General features: G+C 41.3%; 1 pseudogene; it reads left to right on the top strand.

Annotated features, from left to right (window-relative positions):
• The first annotated feature begins 4,934 nt into the window (after nt 1-4,934).
• On the top strand, nt 4,935-13,309 carry LOC105470998 (thyroid hormone receptor-associated protein 3-like; annotated as a pseudogene).
• The last annotated feature ends 2,571 nt before the right edge of the window (nt 13,310-15,880 follow it).

The raw sequence follows: 15,880 nt of genomic DNA, 5'->3' as shown, positions 1-15,880 counted from the left end.
CTCTCTCCATTAGGTATCATTTGGAAATCCCTGGGGTCTGATTGCCTCCTATTAAACTTTCACTATTTCCAGATGAGATATCTGAATAGAGGAAATGATGCCCAGCTGCTGGAAGGGCTGCTAACTTGGGGCCAGCTGAAACTGCCTGTGTCCTGCAGGCTGAAAATTGAGGAAGAGAAATAATGACCCAGGAGATAAATGTGTATTCTGTTCCTTTGCATCATCAGAAGGCTGGCTTGACCACAGGTGTTTCTCCCAGCAGCTATGGTGGTGAGATCTCTGTGGCAGCCATCTGAGGGTAATTGATTCCTTGGCTAATTTGGCCTGGGTGCCAGCAGCCATTTTGAGGCAACATTTACCCAGAGCTCCTAGCTTAACCTCAGCAGTTAAGCATTTTTGGCACTGCCAAAAGCTGTCACCTTACCCTGCATAACCCCCAAAGGCAGTGCTTGTAGTGTGCAGCAGAAATCCAAATTGTGTCTGTGTGTGTGTATATATATATATAATATATATAAAATATATGTTTATATCAGCAAGTGGAATAGATCAGCTCTTAATGAATGAGCACATAAAGAGGATCCATTCTAAACATCTACATGTGCAAAACCACATGCCTAGTGAAGAATTTTTTTCCGTTCTAATGTAAGATCTACCTAGGAAAGAATATCACAAAACTTACTGCTTTATGTTATGAGTTAAAAAAAAACAACAACAAAAAACCTGTTTCTGGTAGTTTGCTAAGTGTTGAGGTAGAAGGAAGAATACAGGAGGAGCCAAAATTTGCATTTAGAAAATGAGACCTTCCTCCCAGAACTGCCAACACAGATGCTCCAAAACACTTTGTTGAAAATTAATTCTCTCCACAGAAACAATAATGGAATTCTAACCAATTTTTTCTTTTTAAAGAAATAGATTATATTTATGCTATAATTAAACCCAGCAAAAATACCATAGGCATTTCTTCAACTAGGTCAGAAATTATGAAGTTAGGTGTGCCAACACTGCTATCAGACACACCTGCCAACAATTTCGCATCTTCCCACTTCATGCTTCTCTGAACAGCAGGAAATGTTCAGCGTTGTCACAAAGCTGCTTTCCACTGCCTTGCTATGCAAGCGTCTTCTACCTGCAGTATTTTTCATGGTTTATTTTTCCTATCTTGCAAAAACGAACCGCACCTACCTGTTTCCCTATCTACAAAGATTCCTCCCATAATTTTTAATTGTTAAGTAAAGTCTTTATTCCCTTTTATTGATCAAATTTGAACTTGATGCCTAAGATACTTGTACTTTTTTTTTTTTTTTTCACTTTTCTGGTTTTTTTTTTTTTTTTTTGCTTGCTTGGGTTGCATATTCTGTAAAACAATGAGAAATAATATCAGAAGAGAGTTACTACCACATGCTCCGATATGATGATGTGGCACCTGCCACAGGCCAGGTGTCCTTTGAGGGATGCTTGACTCTGCCACTGCTCCTCAGAAAGCAAGACAAGGCTGGGAGTTTATGCCACTATTTCTGACCACACAGTAGGCCTGATCCAATAGCTAGGCATATGAAAGCCTAATATCAGGATAATCCTGAGACATAATTCAGATTTTCCCAATCCAATGAGATAACCTCCATAGGATTTTGCTTGAAATTTTATCCCTGCAGGGGGGTTTCTTCCTATTTCCAGTATCTATTGTCACACAATAAGCCACCCAAACATTAAGTCTTCTATCACTGTGAAACTACCCCAAATTTCAATTTTCCATTGCTTCATAACAAACTATTCCAAAATTTAAAAGTGCAATTATTGTATTTGCTCATATTCTGTTGGTTGGGAATTCGCTGTCTGTGGTGTTTGGGACCTCAGTTGGGGTGGCTGAAATGACTGTAGGGGCTGGCTGAACTGGCTGGACTGGTGTCATACATCTGGGGCTTTGGTTTTCACTGCCAGCTGGATTCCCATGTCACCTTCCCACGGTGCTAGCTCAAACTTCACACCTTGGTGGTCTCAGGTGGTCGGGTTACTTACATGGCAACTGGTATTTTCATCCTCCTTTTCCCACACACAGTCTTCGTAGCTTGAACCACTTACAACAGTGGTTTGTTTCTGTTTTTGTTTTTGTTTTTTTTTTGAGATGGCGTCTCGCTCTGTCCCCAGGCTGGAGTGCAATGGTGCGATCTTGGCTCACTGAAACCTCTGCCTCCTGGGTTTCTCTCCTGGGAAATAGACCCCTCCCTGGTAGATGGAGTGGTTTGTACAAACATGGAGGAAAGGAATGGGAGGCAGCCACCTTTAAAAACCAGCTACTACACTCTGCTCCCTGTCCTGCTTGCTCTTTAACAGGTTTCTCCTGGGAGCGCTTTCTAAATGAAATCACCTACACATAAACTCTCATCTCAGAATCTTGCCTCTGGGAAACCTGACCCTAAGATAAAGGTTATTTCAATCCAAAGATTTCAGCCTCCTATTCTGGGAAGGTTTGTTACTAACATGAACTAAATCCAAGTCTCCATCCTGACATCTGCAAAATCCCAGGAGCAAGCATTATAGCTCTAAATCAGGGGATCCCCAATTTGGGATGCTCATTACAAACACTTGGGAGCTCAAGAAAAAAAAAAAAAACCCTTAATGTTTGGGACCTACTCCAGGGATTCTGAATTCCTTGGGCTGGAATAAGATGTATGCATGGATATTTTTGGTATTTTTTTAAAGTTCCCCTGGTAATTCTAATGTGCAGTTCAGGTTAGGAACCACTGTTCTGGCTGGGTAAGAACAGAGGTCGATTAGTGGCTCACGCCAGTAATCCCAGCACTTTGGGAGGCCCAGGTGGGTGGATCACGAGGTCAAGAGATTGAGACCATCCTGGCCAACATGGTGAAACCCCGTCTATACTAAAAATACCAAAATTAGCTGGGCGTGGCGGCACATGCCTGTCGTCCCACCTACTCAGGAGGCTGAGGCGGGAGAATCACTTGAACCCAGGAGGCAGAGGTTTCAGTGAGCCAAGATCGCACCATTGCACTCCAGCCTGGCGACAGAGCGAGACGCCATCTCAAAAAAAAACAAAAACAAAAACAGAAACAAACCACTGTTGTAAGTGGTTCGAGCTATGAAGACTGCATATGGGAAAAGGAGGATGAAAATACCACAAGATATCCTGTGAAGGCAAAAAATAAATAACCCTTAACCAAATTACCCCTTGCCCTGGGGCCAAAATCTTATAGCTGCCATCAGATAACATGGGTTGCAAATCTGGTTTTCAAATCCAGTTGCTGTAGGTCTAGGAGCAGAGTGGCTTCTTTTACACGTCTTGTCTGAATAAAAGTCACATACATATACTCTACTAGTTCAGTTTGGAAAAATAAATTCTAGCCATTGTGTACCCTTTGCCTTATGGCCTACAGTATATGAAATATTATTTCTAAATCCTACTAGAGTTTTATGGAAATAGTAATATCTAGCCTTCTCTTTGCTAGGGACAAAGAACAATCTTGGTTATATTAGCACCTGAGTTGGAAAAAACAACTTTTGGTGCCATTTATTAAACTTCAAGAGTGAAATCTGATTATTAAAGTTCCACAGTGTAGAAGAATATTTCAGAGTATAAAGAACTCGCAAACACTTTTCCTGGCTAATTCCACAATCAATAGGACAATATTTTCCCTTTTCTTCTTGCTGAGTCTCTTAATCTTTAAATGATACAGAGGAGAGCGTATTCTAACTTCCTGTAATTACATTTTCTTGTTAAACTTTATCCTTAGTCCTAATTCTCAATTTGGTTTCTATAATCACTGGCTTTTATTCTATAAAACTTTGTTTTGTAATTAGCAAGATAGAGCTCAATGTAACACAAAATATGTGCTAACACAGAACCAGGTTTTGCTCTTCCATGCATGAATGCCAAGTGTAGAGAAGATAACCTGCAAAAACAGTTCAAGGGAAACTTGATCTCATCCCAGAAATAACAGCCTCCTCTTTCATGGGAGGCAGCAATCTTAAAATGTTGCATTTCAACACTGTACTTCCACTTCTTGCAGGAATTATAACTTTGTAACGTCTCCGAAATGGTGATATGTCTTATAATTGTCAACGTTTAATTGGCAGGTTTTTTTCCTTCATAGTGGTAAATAAAATAATAGTGTACCTTAAAACTGACAATGTCTTAGTTCGGATGAAATATGGCAATCCGCATTCACCCAGCTAAAGAAAGCATGGTATAAATTTCAAATTAAAATGCAGATATGTGAAAGGCAAAGAGAAAAATGGAATTTCCTGTCTAATGTAGCCCCTTTTGAACCCTCTCAGGAGCAAACAGCAATAACGAAAGCTTGGAGTGCTAGATGCAGGTCACTGCATATACCCTCTTTCTCATCTATTGCAATTTTGAGCATATTGCCTACATTTAGGATAATCTATAAGAAGCTATCTCAACAGTATGTGTTTTTTTGTTTTGTTTTGTTTTGTTTTTTAAGACGGCTGATTAGAGGCATTGTAAGCATGCCTCATCCACTGAGAAGTACCAAAAAAGTGTGTAGACAGTCTTTTCTTCTTTTTTTTTTTTTTTTTGAGATGGAGTCTTGCTCTGTCACCAGGTTGGAGTGCAGTGGCGTGACCTCAGCTCACTGCGACCTCCGCTTCCCAGGCTCAAGTGATTCTCCTTCCTCAGCCTCCTGAGTAGCTGGGGTTACAGGCACCTGCCACCATGCCCAGCTAATTTTTGTTTTATTAGTAGAAATGAGGTTTCACCATGTTGGCCAGGATGGTCTTGATCTCCGGACCTCCTGATCCGCCCACCTCTGCCTCCCAAAGTGCTGGGATTACAGGCAGGAGCCACCGTGCCTGGCCAACATTCACATTTTAAATATATTATCCAAGGTGGAACATGGGGGTTTGACAGAAAAAAAAAAAATGATAGGAAACACTAAAATCTAGGAAGGAGAAGGAAAATGTGCAGCTTGTGTGGCTACGATTGGCCCCAAACTGGTAGTGAATTACTTAGTACGGTGGAAGGTGAGTGAGTGTCTTCCTGCAATTTACCTTCTCACTTGGGAATTGTACTATCCAGGCCATAGGAGAAACACTTTGACTCTCCCAAGCCCTGATTCTGACTTGGGAGCAGCCAGGAGACCGTGGGAAGGAACTCCAAGGAGGGAACACACCTTGGGTCTCACACTCTGGGACCTGAGGAGCTACAATAAAACACCATTCTTGATCCTTGCTTTTAGCAGACTATGCTCAGTCCTGGGAACCAGTGGCACCAGTTCCGGGCATTGGGGAAACTCAAGCTGCTTCTTCCAGAGCCGGGGCATGGGGCCAAAGTAGGAGTGTGGGGGCGGCTTTTGCAAACAGGACTGGGAAGCAAGTGTGCTGTGGGCTGCAGCTGCTGGTGCTAGATGTGGGCAACTCCTCCACTTGTCCTGAGCAAGACAAGAGTTGCTGCAGAAGCTTGGACATGGAACTGGGCAGGGGGCCCCCATGGCCCAGGGCTGAGTTCCCGGCTAGGCATGAACTACCAGGTCTGACTGAACAGCCAGGATGGGGGAGGGATCCCCCAGCTGCAACAGCCAGGGTAGGAGAGGGAGCCCCACAAGCACTGGGGCATGAAAAGGATGAAAGTCCCCCAGCTGCTGGCCAAGGGTGGGGCTGCTGAGACTGCTGGAACTGGCCACCCCCACCACATGGTAAGACCTCACTGTAGTGCTGGTTGCCCCTCACCCAAGCATTTCTCCAGGGCCTAAGGATCACCCCACCCCACCCCCAACTCCTCAACACAGCTAGTCCATGCACTCATCATTGGGGAACCTATGTACAAGTTTGCCTGGTCTGGCTCTGCTTGGCTTCACTCCACCATCTAAGACAGAGTGCAGGATCCATGGTCCTGGGGGTTCCATAACCCAGTCCATCACCTGGGGCTCCTAAGCACTTATTCTAGGGGACAGAGGCTGGGCACAAAGAACATATCACTACCACCTCAAGCACCTGCAGGTACTTGCTTCTACCTGCAAGCACCCCCTAGTGGCCTGGAAGCCAGCCCGCATGGCCCATTGCAACAACTGCCAACACAAAAGCACAGCACTTGGGAATCAGAAGAGCATCTCGCCACTACTGCTGCCACCATTGCCCACATCATGCAACTGCTCAGGAACTCAAGAGCCTGCTCACCCACCCAGTCCACCACTACCACAACCAGCATTGAGAAAGGCACCCAGAGACCCAAGAATCAGCCTGCTTGGAACCACCAACACAAGTGTCAGAATACACTGCCACAGAGCACAAGGATAGACATGCTGAGCCCCACTGAAACCTAAAGACAGACCAATCTGGCATTTCAGACCCTAGCACAAGTTCACCACAGCCTCCACCAATAACCGCACCCTAACACGCCAAGGAAACCACAGATACCACTGACGCTATTTATAGCCAATGAAATTGTAGTAGTCTTCCCTACCCCATGCACCCAAAAGCAAAGCCAAAGGGTCCTACCCAAACAACATCATAGTCACATATTCAGGAAAAAGCCCCCTCAATGAAGGAAAATTCAAAAAATAAAGAGAAGCAAATGCTGTAAAGACATAAGAAACATGAAAAAGCAATATGACACCCTCATAGGAACATAATAATTCTCCAGCAATAGATCCTAACCAAAAAGCAATGCTCAAAATGCCAGATAAAGAATTCAAAATATTTATTTTTAGAAGTTCAGTGATGCAAGAGAAATATGAAAAGCAATACAAACAGCTCAAAAATCAATACAGGAAATAAGTGAAAAATGTATCAAAGAGATAAATATCTTTTTAAAAAAACAGACATTCTGGAACTGAAAAAGTCATCAAAGCAAGAACAAAATGCAATCGAAAGCTGCAAAAATAGACTAGGCCAAGCAGAATAGAGAATTTCAGAACCTGAAGACAAATATTTTGAAATAATCTGGTCAGACAAAAAATAAAGAAAAAATATTTTTCAAAAAATGAACAAAGCCTTTGAGATACTCGGGACTACATAAAGCAACTGAATGTATTAATTGTTAGTATCCCTGAGAGTAAAGAGAAATTGAAAGGCTTAGAAAACCTACTTAACAAAGTAGTAAATGAAAACTTCATAATTCTAGGAAGAGATTTAGACATCCAGATATAGGAGGCTCAATGATCCCCAGAAAATACAATGCAAAAAGTACTTCACCATGGCCTATTGCAATTCAGCTGTCTAAAGTCAAAGTGACAGTACAAATTCTAAAATCAGCAAGAGAAAAACATTTTATCACCTATGAAGGAAACTCTATCGGACTAACAGCTAACTTCTCAGCAGAAACTTTACAGACCAGGAGAAAATGGGATGATATATTCAAAGTACTAAAAGAAAAACACTGTTAGCCAAGGATACTATGTCCAGAAAAATTATCTTTCATAAATAAGGGAAAAATAGTATTTCCCAGACAAGCAAAAGTGAGGAAGTTCATCATCTCTAGACCAGTCCTCCAATAAATGCTTAAGAAAGTTCTATACTCAGAAGCAAAAGATTATTAATAGCTACCATCATGAAAACACTCAAAAATATAAAAGCCATAGGTAAAGCAAACAAACAAGGAAGAGGAAATACTCAAATGTTACCACTGTAGAATACTAACAAACTACAATAGTATATAATAAGAGAGAAATAAATGGAAAAAATAACATATAAAATTACCAGAAATCAAGTATCAAAATAACAGGAATAAGCCCTGATATATCAGTAATAACCCTAAATGTAAACAAATTAAACTTTCCATTTAAAAAAATACAGACTTGCTCAGTGGATTTTTTTAAATGACCCAAGTATAGGCTGCCTACAAGAAATTCGTCTCATCTGTAAAAACACATACAGACTGAAAGTAAAGGCATGGAAAAAGAAACTATATGCAAACAGAAACCAAACTTAAGCAGAGTAGTTATATCAGATAAAACAGACTTTAAGTCAAAAACAGTAAAAAGAGACAAACAATCTCATAGGATCCAATATCTCATTATAGGATCCAATATCTCATTATAGGATCCAATATCTCATTATGGATCCATAAAAGGATCCATTCAGTAAGAGGATATAAAAATTCTAAACATATGTACCCAAAACTGAAGCACCCAGATTTATAAAGCAAATATTATTAGAATTAAAAGAAAAGACAGACTCCAATACAACAACAGACAGGGATTTCAACACCCCATTCTCACCATAAGACAGTTCATCTAGACAGAAAATTAACAGAGAAATATTGAATTTAAACTGTACGTTAGACCAGAAGGACCTAAAAATCATTTACAGAACATTTCATCCAGTGGCTTTATAATACATATTTTTCTCATCAGCACATGGAACATTCTCCAGGTTGGACCATATGTTAGAACACAAAACAAGTCTCAACAAGTTTCAAAAAAATTGAAATCATATCAAGTACCTTCTCAGACCACAATGAAATAAAGCTAGATATCAATAGCAAGGAGAACTCTGGAAATGATACAAATACATGAAAATTAAACAATATGCTCCTGAATGACTGAATGAAAGAAATTAAGGAGTAAATAAAAAAATTCTTGAAACAAACAAAAATCAAAACCCAATATGCCAAAACCTACAGGATACAGCAAAAGCAGTGCTAAGAGGGAAGTTTGTAGCAATAAATGCCTACACCAAAAAAAAAAAAAGACTCCAAATAAACAACCTATTGATGCATCTCAAGGAACTGGAAAACAAGAACAAACCAAATCCTATATTAGTGGAAAGACAAAAAGAAAAATCAGAGCAGAACTAAACTAAATAGAGATACACACACACACACACACACACACACACACACAGGATCAGTGAAACAAAAAGTTGGTTTTTTGAAAAGATAAACAAAATCAATAAACCACTTGATATACTAACCAGGAAAAAAACGAGAGAAAACCCAATAAAATCAGAAATGAGAAAGGAGACATGATAAATGATACCACAGAAATACAAAAGATCATCAGAGACTATTATGAACAACTATACACTCACCAACTAGAAAACATAGAGGAAACTGATAAATTCCTGGAAACATGCAACCTCCCAAGATTGAACCAGGAAGCAACAGAAGACCTGAACAGTCCAATAATGCATAAAAACATTAAATCCATAACAAAAAAAAAATCTCTCAACTAAGAAAAGCCCAGGACCAGATATATTCATAGCCAAATTCTATCAAACATACAAAGAATTAATCTCAATCTTTCTGAAACTGTTCCAAAAATCTGAGGAAGTGAGAATTCTTTCTAACTCATTCCACAAGGCCAGTATAACCCGATACCAAAACCAGACAAGCACACAACAGAACAAAGAAAACTACAGACCAATATCCCTGAATAACATAGACACAAAAATCAACAAAATACTAGCAAATTAAATCCAATGACACATCAGAAAGATAGTATACCACAATCAACTGGGTTTTATACCAGGGATACAAAGATGGTTCAACATACATAAATCAATAAACATGATACATTACATAAACAGAATTAAGGGCAAAATCCATATAATCATCTCAATAGATGCAGGAAAACCATTTCACAAAATTCAGTATCCCTTCATGATAAAAAACCCTCAACAAATTAGTCATAGAAGAAACGTACCTCAAAATAACAAAGGCCATATACAACAAACCCACAGCCAACATCATACTGAATGAAGAAAAGTTGAAAGCCTTTCCCATAAAAATTGGAACAAGACAAGGATGCCACCCTATTCAACATAGTACTGGCAGTACTGGCCAGAGTAATTAGGCAAGAGAAAGAAATAAAAGACATCCATATGGGAAGAGAGGAAGTTAAATTGTCTCCGTGTTATTTGGAAAACCTAAAAACACCACCAAAAACCCTTAGTTTGATAAACGAATTTAGTAAAGTTGCGAGATACAAAAACAATGTCCAAAAACCAGTAGCATTCCTATACACCAATAACAATCTAGCTGAGAATCAAGAGGCAATCACATTTACTATAAAAATGGTATAAAAATAGCTATAAGAATATAAAATACCGGGGGCGAGGTTCTGGCTGGTTGTGTCCTTGCGAGCTGCAGCTGTGATCGCTGCGGTAGGCCCAGAAGTGTATCTTGACTCGTAAATTGAAGAAGCCAGTGGTGCTGCAAGTGTTCTTTTGGGGTAGTGTCTGGGATCCAGTGCAAGTCAAATCATTGTTCAAATAAGGTGTAATTGAAAAGTGATCCTCTCTACAGAGCCGTCAAAAACAAGTAAATCCGAGTCTGGATCTCGCTCTTCTGGTTCAGGATCTGCATCAAGATCTCGTTCTCATTCATGTTCGAAGTCTCAGTATCTAAGCCGATCTGTCTCTGGTTCAAGGAAGTGCAGGCTGAGTGCTAGGTCTGGTTCCAGATCATGTTCTCCAGCTCATAACAGAGAATGAAACCACTCAAGAGTATATTGGAATCGGGATTTCCGAGGTCACAACAGAGGCTATAGAAGGCCCTATTATTTCCGTGGGTGCAACAAAGGCTTTTATCCATGGGGCCAGTATAACTAAGGAGGCTATGGAAACTACCACTCAAATTGGCAGAATTACCAGCAAGCATACAGGCCATTGAAGATTCCAGTCCTCAGCGAGAAGCTCCCCTTCACCAAGGTCCAGGAGCCATTCTAGAAACTCTGATAAGTCGTCTTCTGACCAGTCAAGGCGCTCCTCATCCTCCCGTTCTTTCCTCCAACCATAGCCAAGTTGAATCTTCTAAGCGCAAGTCTGCAAGGGAGAAAAGGTCCTCTTCCAAGGATAGCTGGCCATGTCAGGCTGCTAGGGATAACCAGGGAGATGAGGCCAAGGAGCAGACATTCTCTGGAGGCACCTCTCAAGATACAAAAGCATCTGAGAGCTCGAAGCCATGGCCAGATGCCACCTATGGCACTGGTTCTGCATCAGGAGTCTCAGCCGTTTCTGAGCTGAGTCCTTGGGAGTGAGGCCCAGCTCTCAAAAGCCCCTCCAGTCTGTGGTGGTGAGGCAGCGGTCACTCCATCCTACCCCCTGCCAAAACCTAGTCCTCCACTTTCCAGCACATCCCAGATGAGCTCAACTCTGCTGAGCGGTGCTGAGTATCAGCCTGGGACACACCAAGGTCAGTTCGACCACGGTTCCTGGGTCCCTGAGTCCATCCAAAAAGAGCCCTGTGGGTAGGAATTCACCATCCATTGGCTCCACATATGTCTCCTCTCAGAAGCAGGAGAGTGCTGCTCCAGGAGGAGCAGCCTATACAAAGAGGTATCTAGAAAAGCAGAAGACAGAATAGAAAAGACAAGGAACAGAAACAAACAAATACGGATAAAGAAAAAATTAAAGAGAAAGGGAGTTTCTCTGATACAGGCTTGGGTGATGGAAAAATGAAATCTGATTCTTTTGCTCCCAAAACTGATTCTGAGAAGCCTTTTTAGGGCAGTCAGTCTCGCAAAAGGTGTAAGCACCGAGATGACTTTGAGAAGCAGATGGCTGACTTCCACAAGGAAGAGATGGATGATGAAGGTAAGGACAAAGCTAAGGGAAGGAAGGAGTCTGAGTTTGATGATGAACCCAAAATGTGTTTAAAGTCATAGATGCAAACAAAAACCAGGAGGAGGAGAAGTCAGGCAAATGAGAGGGCCTGGTATATGCACCTCCAGGGAAGGGAAAGCAGAGGAAAACAGAGGAGATGGATGAGGAGTCTTTCCCAGAAAGATCCAAAAAGGAGGACTGGGGCAAGAGAACCGAAGGTGGGCACAGGGTCTTTGTACCTGAGAAGAATTTCTGAGTGACTGCTTACAAAGCTGTCCAGGAGAAAAGCTCATCACCTCCCCCAAGAAAGACTTCTGAGAGCCAAGACAAGCTGGAAGTGAAAGACTTTTCCACAGGGAAGTCTTCCTTTTCCATTACTCGAGAGGCACAGGTCAATGTCCAGATGGACTCTTTTGATGAGGACCTTGCAGGACCCAGTGGCTTATTGGCTCAGGAACACAAGCTTTGCCGAGATCTAGTCCATAGCAACAAAAAGGAACAGGAGTTTTGTTCCACTTTCCAGCACATACAGTCAGCTCAGTCTCAGCGTAGCCCTTCAGAACTGTTTGCCCAACATATAGTGACCATTGTTCACCATGTTAAAGAGCATCACTTTGGGTCCTCAGGAATGACATTACATGAATGCTTTACTAAATACCTAAAGAGAGGAACTGAGCAGGAGGCAGCCAAAAACAAGAATAGGCCAGAGATACACAGAATAGATGTTTCCCCCAATACCTGTCTACAAGGCTGAGGGAAAATACAAAGATGATCCTGTTGATCGCAGCCTTGATATTGAACGTCGTAAGAGATTTTTGTTTTCTTTTTTTTTAGACGGAGTCACGCTCTGTCGTCCAGGCTGGAATGCTGTGGCATGATCTTGGCTCACTGCAACCTCTGCCTTACAGGTTCAAGGGATTCTTGTGCCTCAGCCTCCCAAGTAGCTGGGATTACAGGCATGTGCCACCACCCCCAGCTAATTTTTGTATTTTTAGTGGAGATGGGGTTTCACCATGTTGGCCAGGATGGTCTCAATCTCCTGACCTCATGATTCACCCACCTCTGCCTCCCAAACTGCTGGGATTACAGGTGTGACCCACCGCGCTCAGCCAGGAGAGAGATCTTAAATGAGGTAAATCAAGAGAATCAGTGGATTCCTGAGACTCCAGCCCCTCAAGGGACAGCTCAGCTGAGAAAACAGAGAAAACTCATAAAGGATCAAAGAAGCAGAAGAAGCACCGGAGAGCAAGAGACAGGTCCAGATCCTCTTCCTCTTCTTCCCAGTCATCTCACTCCTACAAAGCAGAAGAGTACACTGAAGAGACAGAGGAAAGAGAGGAGAGCACCACGGGCTTTGAGAAATCAAGACTGGGGACCAAAGGCTTGGTGGGTCCAAGTGAAAGGAGGTGGCAGAACTGGAGGAACCTTTCCATTTCGAGCCAGAGGAAGAGGCTGGTGCAGAGGCAGCTACTCTGGGAACAATAACAACAGCAGCAACAATTTTCAGAAAAGAAACCGAGAAGAGGAGTGGTACCCAGAGTACACACCCAAAAGCAAGAAGTATTACTTGCATGATGACCATGAAGGTGAAGGCAGTGAGAAGTGGGTGAGCTGGGGCCAGGTGGAGGAGCCTTTCCTTGGGATCGGGTCCTGTTCACGTTCCAGAAATCAAGTACCAGCCCCAAGATGGCCCAGGACAAGTTCAGTGGGGGAGGAAAGGGAGATTGAAGATGATGAGAGTGAGACAGAGAACTGAGAAGAGAAGGACAATTTACAACCCACAACCGAGTAGGGGCCACTCTTGACGGGATTCCTTGCCTGGGGAGAGAGGCACTGGGAAGATGGCTGGTGAGGAGCTAAATAGAGGAACCTCAAGAAGATTCTGAAAATCCTACCCCACCCCTCACCAGCCATGCAGATTGTACTGCCATGGAAGGCATCCCTGGCACTGCCTCCCACTGGACAGAGGAGGCTGGCTGTGGAACCCAAGGGTCAGGCCCAGCTTTTGAGCAGAACACAACTCATTGGGCTTTAGCTATTTTTCTCATTTGTCGTTGGTGTGTGGGGGTGGGGGCAGGGGTTAGGGCAGGAGAGCAGTGCTTGAATTTTTGTTTCCTATTAGAAACCAACAGTTTTGTTCTGAAGTTCATTTCATCTGGAGCTAGGAAGACTAATTTGATGATTTTCAATCTCTTCTCCCCATCCTGATTTTAAAAGCCCTTCTTTTTTTTCTTTTTTTTCTTTTCTTTCTTTTTTTTTTTTTTTTTTTTGGCATGTGTAGTAATATTAGAAACATTTAATTTGGGAAACTTTGATTCTTAAAAGAGAAAACAAAGCATGTGAATAAACTTTGAAGTGTTCAGCTCAGTTTGGGATCAAATTGCTTGGATGTTTGTAAAAACCAGTTTTGTATGTCAAGGAGGAGTTTAAGGCCTTTCTGACCACCTTGTGTTCCCCTTTTCTGCACAGCCATGTATCACGTGGAGTTGCTCCTAACCACACCCCACGTGCCCTTGAGCCCTATTTCCTGATTTCTTCTGGGCTGGACTTCCCATTCTCCACCAGCAGCTCCAGTATCCCAAACTTTCTAGTCCTGCTGATCCTTCCAGCAACAGGGTGGAAACTGGAGGGCAGTATCTGGTCTGTTTTCTAAGAAACTTCTGAATTCTATTATCTTTACAAATGTAAGATGAAAAAATAATTTTTTCAATATTTTTATTAATCTTTTTATAATATGAAAAGAAACTCATGATCAATTAAGGAAAGTGGTTATGGTTGGGTGGTTCATGGGGTTTTTTGGGATCTTTAGTTAGTTTTCCTTTCTTTTTCTTTTTTGTCTTTTTAACTTTAAGGTGTTTAAGTTGAAGCATTTTCAGATGTTTGCGGGGAAAATATCCTCTTAAAATGGGCCCTTGTGCTTTTGCCTTCAAGGGAGATGGTCCTGGGCGAGTGAACCACAGGGCATTTATGCATATATTATATGCAGACTGCACCCACCTCTTCTCCTGAGACTTTCCTCTTGGGTTGTTGTGCTGCTTTCCCCTACTTTGCTACATTTCTATAGTTAAGTTAGTTTTACTTGAATGATTCATGTTTAGGGGGGAAATGAAAATCTCCCTTAAAATTTGTTTCAACTCCTCCTGCAAATAAAATAAATGAAGTAGCAGACTTTGTGTGTGTGTGTGTGTGTGTGTGTGTGTGTGTGTGTAATACCTTAATAAATAAATTTAACTGAGGTGGTAAAACATCTCTATGAGGAAAACCATAAAACACTGATGAAAGAAACTGTGGATGACACAAACAAATGAAATACATCCCATGCTCATGGAGTAAAAGAATTAATATTGTTAAAATGACCATACTTCCCAAAGCAATCTATAGATTCAATGCAATTTCTATCAAAATGCAAACACCATTTTTCACATAATTAGAGAAATAATCCTAAAATTCATATGGAACTAAAAAAGAACCTGAATAGCCAAAGCAATCCTAAGCAAAAAGAACTAAGCTGATGGCATCACATTACCTGACTTCAAATTATATTACCAGGATATGGTAACCAAAAAAACATGGTACTGGTAAAAAAAAATAGACACACGGATGGATGGAACAGAAAGAGTACCCAGAAATAAAGCCACATATTTACAGCCAATTAATCTTTGACAAAACTGACAAAAACATACTGGGGGAAAGGACACCCTTTTCAAATGGTAAGGATAAATGGTACTAGGATAATTGAATTGCCATATGTAGAAGAATGAAACTGGATCCCTATCTCTTACTACATACAAAAATTAATCAAAAAATGAATTAAAGACTTAAATGTAAGACCTAAAACTACAAAAATACTAGAATAAAACCTAGAGAAAACTCTTTCATATGTTGGTCTAGGCAAATAATTTATGACTAAAACCTCAAGAACACAGGAAACAAAAACAAAAGTAGACAAATGGAATTTAATTAAACTAACAAGTTTCTTCATGGGAAAAGAAATAATCAACAAAGCGAAAAGACAACCCACAGAATAGGAGAAAATATTTGCCAACTATTCATCTGATGAGGGACTAATACCCAGAATATACAAGGTACTCAAACAACTCAACATCAACAACAAAAACAACAGATATTCCCATTGAAAAGTGGCAAAGCCTGTGCCCCATAAATATATACACCTACTATGCACCTGCAAAAATTAAAAATAAGGCCAGGCATGGTAGATAGCTCATGTTTGTGTACTTTGGGAGGCCGAGGCGGGCTGATCACTTGAGGTCAGGAGTTCGAGACCAGCCTGGCCAATATGGTGAAACCCTATGTCTACAGGGTTAGCCAGACGTGGTGGTGCACACCTGTAATCCCAAATACT

Source organism: Macaca nemestrina, chromosome 2 (genome assembly GCF_043159975.1).
Source record: "Macaca nemestrina isolate mMacNem1 chromosome 2, mMacNem.hap1, whole genome shotgun sequence".
NCBI classification, from domain to species: Eukaryota; Metazoa; Chordata; class Mammalia; order Primates; family Cercopithecidae; genus Macaca; species Macaca nemestrina.
This window is presented reverse-complemented; position numbering and strand designations above follow the sequence as displayed.